This window comes from Struthio camelus, chromosome 2 (assembly GCF_040807025.1).
Source record: "Struthio camelus isolate bStrCam1 chromosome 2, bStrCam1.hap1, whole genome shotgun sequence".
Classification (NCBI taxonomy): domain Eukaryota; kingdom Metazoa; phylum Chordata; class Aves; order Struthioniformes; family Struthionidae; genus Struthio; species Struthio camelus.
Window position 1 is genome coordinate 151,254,513 of NC_090943.1, and position 8,762 is coordinate 151,263,274.

The following is an 8,762-nucleotide window of genomic DNA, read 5'->3' on the forward strand; positions in this document are numbered from 1 at the left end:
TAGCCTAAGCGGGCTGCTGTACAGTTGTGATATGACATCCCTTCTTACCCCTTAAAAGTGTTGTGTGTTCTTTTAAAAAGACTGTATCTTCTACCCAACAGTTAATCCCTGTCCACTAACACTGTAAGCTGCAATATCAAGAAATTATTGCTTTGAATAGTATTTCATCTCACTCCTGATTCTTTCTCCTTTGCATTTAGGCCTAGATGTTGCAAAGAAATCTTCATGGACAGGAATTCAGAGAAGCAGTGGTTTTCCCTCAGGGAGCACTACAGCATTATAGATGACCTCTCTATCACTCAGTTAAGTATCAGACAGCCTGAGTGTTATGCACTGCATACAAAGCATATCCATGTCCTGACTCATGTCCCTGAATCTAGAATCACATCACGAACATTTGCTGACCTACTTGCTTTGTGATCTTTACAGCAGTTGCATCTGATGTCTTGGGTGAGGGTATAGGAGAGAAGTCATGCTCTTGCTCTTTTCCTTCAAGAAACTGTGCTCAAGGGGATTTGAGCAATGGCAGACTCCACAACCAGAGCTCCTCCCTTTTACATGAGTCAGATGACCAACATGCATTTCATTAATACATGACTTAAGCACTAGAACAGAAAAAAACTCAAGGTTAAAAAAGGAACTTAGGCACTAATTAACTCCATCTCCATAAACAAAACCTTTGGATGTTTGAGGGTTCTAATCCTATTTCAGACGCATAGCAGATCCTGTTTTTTTGGGAGTATAGTGTCATAATGTAAAGAAGCTATATGAGGGGCAGAACTCCTATGTGCTAGATCAAACTGAATATGAAATTGTTGCTCTCAAGAAATCACATTCAAATCATTTAATTATGACATCCCATGATTTTGGTGGAGGTTTTCAAACATATGTTTGAAATAATACATTTCCACATACTTTCCCATTTTCAGTATTCCAAGAAATATAATCTGGAAAAGAAACCCCTACACTGGCTAATTCCCCCTCTGTGGTGGTCTAAGTCTAACTGATCTTAGAGCAACTTTGCAGTACTGTGACTGTTTTTAGTCTCAGATCTTGTATGCCTAAGTGAGAGAAGGAAATATTTAAATGAAGGGCTTGGAGACTATGTTCACCTAAATATTTAAATATAATAGGCCAAATTAATTTCTGATATAATTGCATTGATATTACGTCAGTTACATCTACGAGTCAGAAATTAATCTGATAAATTCCAGCCTCAGTTTAGCTAAAGTAAAAATTATCTAGTGTTAGAAAACGTGAAAGTCAATATGATCAGGTTTGCCCACTAATGGAATATATGTTCCTTCTCTTAAACCTTAGACCAGTACAGACACTGAGGAAAATGAACATTAAACATGGCAGAACTAGCATACTGGATTCACCAAAGGGAAATCATGCTTAGCCAACCTGACAGACTTCTCTGATGGAATGACTGGCTGGGTAGAGGAGGGGAGAGCAGTGGATGTTGTCTACCTGGACTTCAGCAAGGCTTTTGACACTGTCTCCCATCGCATCCTCACGAGTAAACTCAGGAAGTGTGGGCTAGATGAGTGGACAGTGAGGTGGCTTGAGAACTGGCTGGATGGCAGAGCTCAGAGGGTTGCGATCAGTGGTGCAGTCCAGTTGGAGGCCTGCAGCTAGCAGTGTCCTCCAGGGGTCAGTACTGGGTCCAGTCTTGTTGAACGTATTCATCAGACCTGGATACAAAACTGGGAGGAGTGGCTGATAGCTCAGAGGGCTGTGCTGCCATTCAGAGGGACCTAGACAGGCTGGGGAGTTGGTTGGAGAGGAATCTCATGAAGTTCCACAAAGGGAAGTGCAGGGTCCTGCACCTAGGGAGGAATAGCCACATGCACCAGTACAGGCTGGGGGTTGACCTGCTGGAAAGCACCTCTCCAGAGAATGACCTGGGAGTGCTGGTGGACAACAAGTTGACCATGAGGCAGCAATGTGCCCTTGTGGCCAAGAAGGCCAATGGTCTCCTGGGGTGCATGAGGAAGAGTGTTGCCAGCAGGTCGAGGGAGGTGATCCTGCCCCTCTCCTAAGCCCTGGAGAGGCCTCACCTGCAGTACTGTGTCCAGTCCTGGGCTCCCCAGTGCAAGAGAGACATGGAGCTCCTGGAGCAAGTCCAGTAAAGGGCTATTAAGATGATGAAGGGACTGGAGCATCTGTCATAGAAGGAAAGGCTGAAAGCTGGGCCTGTTGAGTCTGGGAAAGAGAAGACTGAGGGGGGGATCCAATCAATATGTATAAGTATCTAAAGGGAAGCTGTCAAGAGGATGAGGCCAGTCTCTTCTGCATGGTGCCCAGTGACAGGACAAGAGGCAACGGGCACAAACTGAACCACAGGAAGTTCCATCTGAACATGAGGAAAAACTTCTTTCCCGTGCAGGTGACTGAGCCCTGGAACAGATTGCCTAGAGAGGTTGTGGAGTCTCCTTCCCTGGAGATGTTCAAAACCCGTCTGGACGTGATCCTGGGCAATGTGCTCTAGATGACGCTGATGGAACAGGGGGGTTGGACTAGATGATCTCCAGAGGTCCCTTCCAACCTAAACGATTCTGTGATTCTGTGATTCAAATGAAAGAAGGAAACAACACATCTGCTTATCCAGGCATGTCTCCTTGACAGTATATTTCCCATTGCCGAGTTCCTTTTGGCATTTGTGACTCCATGGGAGAACCTGGTCTTTCTGTTTTCTGATGCTCAGAGGGTATTCTCTCAGTCTTTTCAATTTATGAATCCAACACAGAGCTTAGAAGTGCAGCTCTTCTGCCATTTACTGTAAAAACTAAGCACACAAAGCAACAGCTATTGCAAAACCATCAGTAGCAGTTTGATAAGCAGTTCACAGAAAGCAGTCTGAAGCCCTCTTTCCTCTTCACAGAGAGAAGGTGGAATACTTTGATATTGTTTTCATCAAGGACAGAAATACCTGGCCATGGACACTACAGAACCTGGTGGTGAGGGGCTTATTCAGCACGAGCTTAATGATCTGATTGACACCTTAAAAAAAAAATTCTACTGATACTTTTCCCACATAGTAGAAACCAATAAAAACTCTTCAAGATCTGCAGGGTTGGAAGTCTCTGAGAAAACACCTGGCAGCAGAGACACCCAGGAAGAGTTCCTCGGGGTACTCTGCTTTGAGGAGCTCCCACGGGCAGGAGTTTACTGTGAATGATTATCAGTGACCAAAACAATTGCCAACTGAAAACAGTCCAACAGTTTCCGAATATATCTTCTCATTCCCTTGAGGGTAGGGCTGTGACACCTCAAAAAGGACCTCCACACCAGCAATTTTGTCGTACAAATCTGCTTCTGTTGGACCACACTAGTTGCCAGCATGGACCTAGTCAAAGGCATCAGGTTAGGATTCAGACTAGCTCAGACTAGCCAGGCAAGCTGCAATATTTACTAGGTCCTGAAAACACCAGCATCAAGGCTGAAGTTTTTAGGAAAGGCTTAGGAGGTGAAGTGTGTTAACAGTGTGGTGTTACAAACCTAGTAACTTATCAGAAAGCATAATTTTCCATGCTTGGGTGAAACAAGGGAGGGCAGTGAGCTGAGGCAGAACACTGGCCATCATACAAGGACCTGTACCAGGACTTGGAAAAGAGTCTCAGGCTCCCTAGACATGAAATTCAAAGTGAAAGATTGGATAGTAGTGTGGAAGTCTTGGCAAGATAATTTGATTTTCAAATACTCACATGTCACCTAAGCTAATCTCATTCTCTTCATAAAACAGCAATCCCTAGTAAAGCAGGAACACATCACAGCTTTAAGAACATGAGGAGTGTAAACATAAGGGACTATAAATTGAGTCAGGCAGCTTTAGGAAATCTATGTAATAAAAATTACCATAATCAATCTTGGAAGAAATAAAGGCCTGACAATAGGATCTCTACATCAGTAGTATCAGCTTCTCAATAAGGATGTTACCCCTGGGATTTAATGAGCGGATGCACCGTATATTGTCTTAGAAATCAAGTAGATATAGAGCTAACTGATCTCAGTATAATAAGTGCTAATAAACGCGAGGAAGGGATTGTCGGTAGGACTTCTGAGGAGATATGATTAAAATATCATCTTACTTACCAAAGTGTAACAGCCCAAAGTTGTCATAACTGAGGGGGAGAAGACAGTGTCAGAAGATTCAAGTGACAATTAAATTTGCTTATGCTTTTCCGTGGGTGTTAAAATAAGCATAACATTTTCAGAGGTCAGTAATAGTCTCAGAACCAGACCTCAGATAACACTGAAACAGGCTCATAGTGCCTATATGAGTTTATTAAAATACCCGTAAGGGCATAAAAATTGTGAGACTCCAGATGTTTGAATTTTGCCTTGTACACATATATATTTTAATTCTTCATGCATCTTTCACAATATTATTATGTTACTGTCTGCGGGAGAAGGGCAGGACAGTCATCAGACACAAGATGCAAAATAAAGGCTTAATTATTTCAGGCATGAAAATAGAGTTTTGGCCTTCACTCATTTGCAGGCTTGACCCTTCCAAAAATTCCTGTCTTCCCTCTGAGGAACCATACCAGTAATCACTGTTCAAGCAATTTGAGGTGAAATGGGGCCTCACATAGCATGACTCTTTCATGGCAGGTTAAAATGATTCATTGATGTTCATGTCCTTGTCCCATTACTTGTTTCTCAGAGTGCTTTCTAACATGAAAATATCGTTTTTTACCTCATCTTTTCCAGTACTTTCTCTTGAATGTATCAAGCGTAATAATTTAGTCACTAAATTTTAGCTGCTATTCTTTCAAATTTATTTATTGCTTCAAAGATATTCTGTAAAATACACAATAACCTCTATTTTGACCAATCAAAAAGCTGTAAAAAAATCCAAATCAGAATCTTAACTTACAACCCTTTCTTGCAACAACTGTTCTTTTAATTTGTCATTGAATGATAGTTAATTTAAACACTATCTTTATAGTGAAATCCAATGTCATAATTGGCACCCCATCACAACTGCTTAAGCTGTTACACAGATTACTTTGAGATGCTGGGTTTTGAGAAAGCACAACATGAACTACAATTGTTGGTTTTCTTATGACCTTCTTTTATCTGTTGTTTGGTGACACCTAATAGGCTGTTTTTGCCAGTGTCTTACCATTCAGTTGTCTTTAGATTTTATTCAAAGAGTCTCCGCTGTATATTTAACCAATAATCATCGTTTATCAGCTTGCATGCTCCTCTTTCAGGTTGGCAGTTTCATCAGTTGTGCAGTTTCAGTTCTTAAGGCCAAATTTCTGTACTCAGTTAAAAACAGTGGGATTACAGAGGTGTGTTGGAGATCGGTTTCATTATTTTACCAAGCTTCTTTTTAACTTTTAACCTTTCCTAACTGATTTACCAGTTTCCCAATCTGATTAATCCAGCTGCTTTATCTTAGAGTTAGTCACATTGTCTCAAATGCTTTGGAGACTCTCAAGCATTTAACAAGACTAACTAACCATTTAGAAACGCGCGTGGCTCTGAAGCCATTGCCTGTGAATGCGACAGCCTGAGCTCCGGGCAGAGGAACTCATAAGGTCTAATCTCAATGCTGTGAGCTCCTAAGAACAGACCTCATGATTTTTAAGCTTGGATCTTACTGGATAGCAACTGTTTATGCAGACATTGCTTTGAACGTTCATTGTCAGCACAAAGATGTCACTATCGTGTTGACCTTTAGTTGGTGGACAGCCTTCTCTATGTTCCTTTTTCCTCTAACCATTGTCACACTGAGAATCCTTCACATGCTTAATGACTGGATAAGCATTTTTTTCTTATTTCCTCATGTATATGCAGAAGAAGAAAATTGCTTCCTTTATTCTGACAGCCATTCCTGTGATCATATAATATCCAGGGATGTCCATTTTGTTACTTGATAGTAAAAGTCTGATTTGCATTTTGTTAGCACAATGACCGCTACTGAAAAAACACTGAAAGTGACTAATCACTAATCAGACATGCTTGACTACATCTATTTATTTTAATAATTTTCCCTGTGTGTGCTATTTCAGGTGTTAGAAGTGCACAAACACCTTTTTTTCTATTAGCATTTCTGTGAACTCAGAAGGGAACAGAAGCAAGTCCCTTCGTTACATGGCATATAGCTCTGTCTCCTAACAGGCTGTTCACTCTAGCTGTTCTTTCACTGCTTTGCTGTTCTTTTTATTCTGCTATTATTGCATCACATTTTTCTTCCGTCTAATAATCCAGTGGGACAGACTCTGTTCACCCTGCTATTAGATACAGCCTACAAATTAAAGATGCAAAAAGCGGTTTCCATGAATGTGGGATGTTCGCTGTTCTGGTAGCTGGGAATTTACAAGCGTCTGAGGTTTTATGTTTGTTCCCTCCAATTCACTTAATTAAACTAAAAAGAAGGAAAGAATAAAGGAAAACAAACCACAGGATGCAGCAGGGGGTAAAGATATGAAGCAAAGCAAGATAAAACAAAGCAAAACCCTACTCAGAAGTGGCAATGTAGTTCCTAGAAGCATTGACTACACTAGTTGCATAGTGGCATAAGCGGCAAATTTAGTCTCACATAGTACTTTTGATGTACTCGGGAGACCTCCTGCTGATATTAATGATAACTATTAACAGTAATAGTTGCACAGAGAGACTTTTAAGTTTAAATACAAAATTTCAAGCCACATATTAGCCTCTCAAGTGCATGACAAGTCGTATCTCTGCATAAACACTTGACTTGCTTGCACATATGTGTTTGCTCACAAAACTATACGCTAAAGATGCAATCATGTTTATGCGTTCTTGGCTCAAAATGTTTGCAGGCTAAATGACCTGTCCTAGGTCACACAATGAATCAATGACAATAAATAGGAGATATTTCACAGTGGTGCTAGGGTCAAAATTCCCGCTGACTTCAACTGGGTTCAACTGGCTGCTCTTCTCATGCTTCAGACAGGGCGGACCCCTGTACAGAGCTATGAAAGTGTCTCAAGGGACATTTTGTACTGATAATTCCAGTGGGAATAGAAAATCCAAACGATATGTGTTGTAGAGCCTATTTCCCTACTACCTGTGTAGACTTGCAGCCGCATTCTTGTCAGAGAAAATATGTGGAAAATCTCAAGTCCTCTTTTACATGGAATGTGCTCAGTCTAGGAATGAAGCCTGACTGAAATCCTGTGCTGGACTTGTCAGGGCTTTAGGGTTTAAAATGGCTCCCAGTTAAAGACTCTACTTTGGCATACATCGTGAGTGAAAGTAATTTTGATACAGTTATAAATTCTAGCTTGATTTAGAATTCCAAATTATACTTCATAACCTCCTCTACAGAAATTGCAGATGAATAAAGAGACTATTTCCAAATGACCACATTATGCAAATGAAGGTATGGGAATGATATATTTGTTTCGTTCTTGTGCATTCCTATCACATAAGAAAGCAAAAGTAGGTTATTTTCAACATTCTGAATTGCCTAAGAGTCCTAACTGTGTATTTTGTGAGATAGTCCAGTGATTATCTGAAAGTCTTCTCAAAGAAATGCTGATGTTTTCTCCTGCCTGTGCCCGTCTACATATGTACTTTCTGTAAGTTTAGGTTCATACAATGTCATTATAATTAGGTTTCCCTACGCTAAGCTCCCAGCTCTGATGACGTTTAATTTTTCCTGGGTATCCTTTTTAAAAAGCAACTTAATATGAGGCAAGTAGCCGGGGTTCCCAGTAGCTACCTGAGGGAATTGCATGTGCTCTGTAATAGGCTCAGAACTGGAATGGGGAACCAGACAGATTTTGGTGTACCTGCACTGAAAAGATAAAAAATTGTGTGAATAGCTTGGATATGTGTGCTAATTCCTCATGTATGAATGTTAATTAAAGATTTGCTGGAAATGAAAAATTTGACTCTACTTGATAATGTTTTCTATTCTCTGCAAACGCAGCATCCATTTCCTGAATTACCTTCCTGGCTTGCAGGCAGGATACAGATTTCTCCTCTGCTACTGACAGCAGGCATCTGAAAATATCACGACAGCCCACTGATTTATAATATTAGAGTGAGGTACAGAAACTCCTGGGCATCTCTCAGACTCTGACAGTGAAAGGGAGAGGTTCATGACTTCCACCCTGAAAAATCTCTCCACCCCTCATTGTGTGAGAAAATGAAACCCAGGCTCAGCATATGCCTCGGATAGCTGCAGCTGAAGTGTTGAGCTCTTTTATAGGAATTGCCAGGTTCCCAAAACAGTAGTAGCTCTCGGCTAGCATGTCTGAGGGAACACCTTACTGGGAAAGCAAGGGAGATGGTACATAAAGGGCATCAGGACACAGTGCAGGTTCTGAGAAGGCTGATAGTGTTGGCAAGAGGCTCAGGGACCTCCAGCTTAAGTGAATGTGGAAAGGGGTCCATCTATCTGTTGTGGAGAAAACGTAAATAAAGACCTTCCCTCCATCATGTACAAAAGTCATATAGCTTCCTGAGAGCAAGAAGGACTGAAAAAACTGTAGTCGTGGCCAGCCAAATAGCTCTCCCTAGCTTTATGCTTTCTCATCCCCCCTCTTGATGTAGGTTGTGTTGTAGAGAGAAGGGCATGGTAGGACTAGGAGAAGAGGCGTTCTTGTTGCCTCCCAAAAGTAGTGCTGCCAGAGCAGTTAACAGCCCCACAAGCCTTTTGCTACCTTTGCAGGGCCTCGGGACTGGGGCTTATAAGACACATCATCTGGCAGAGCTTGTGAGAGCTGCTTGTGTGAACTGGAGTTTGGAGCCAGCTGTCCTCTGCTGCC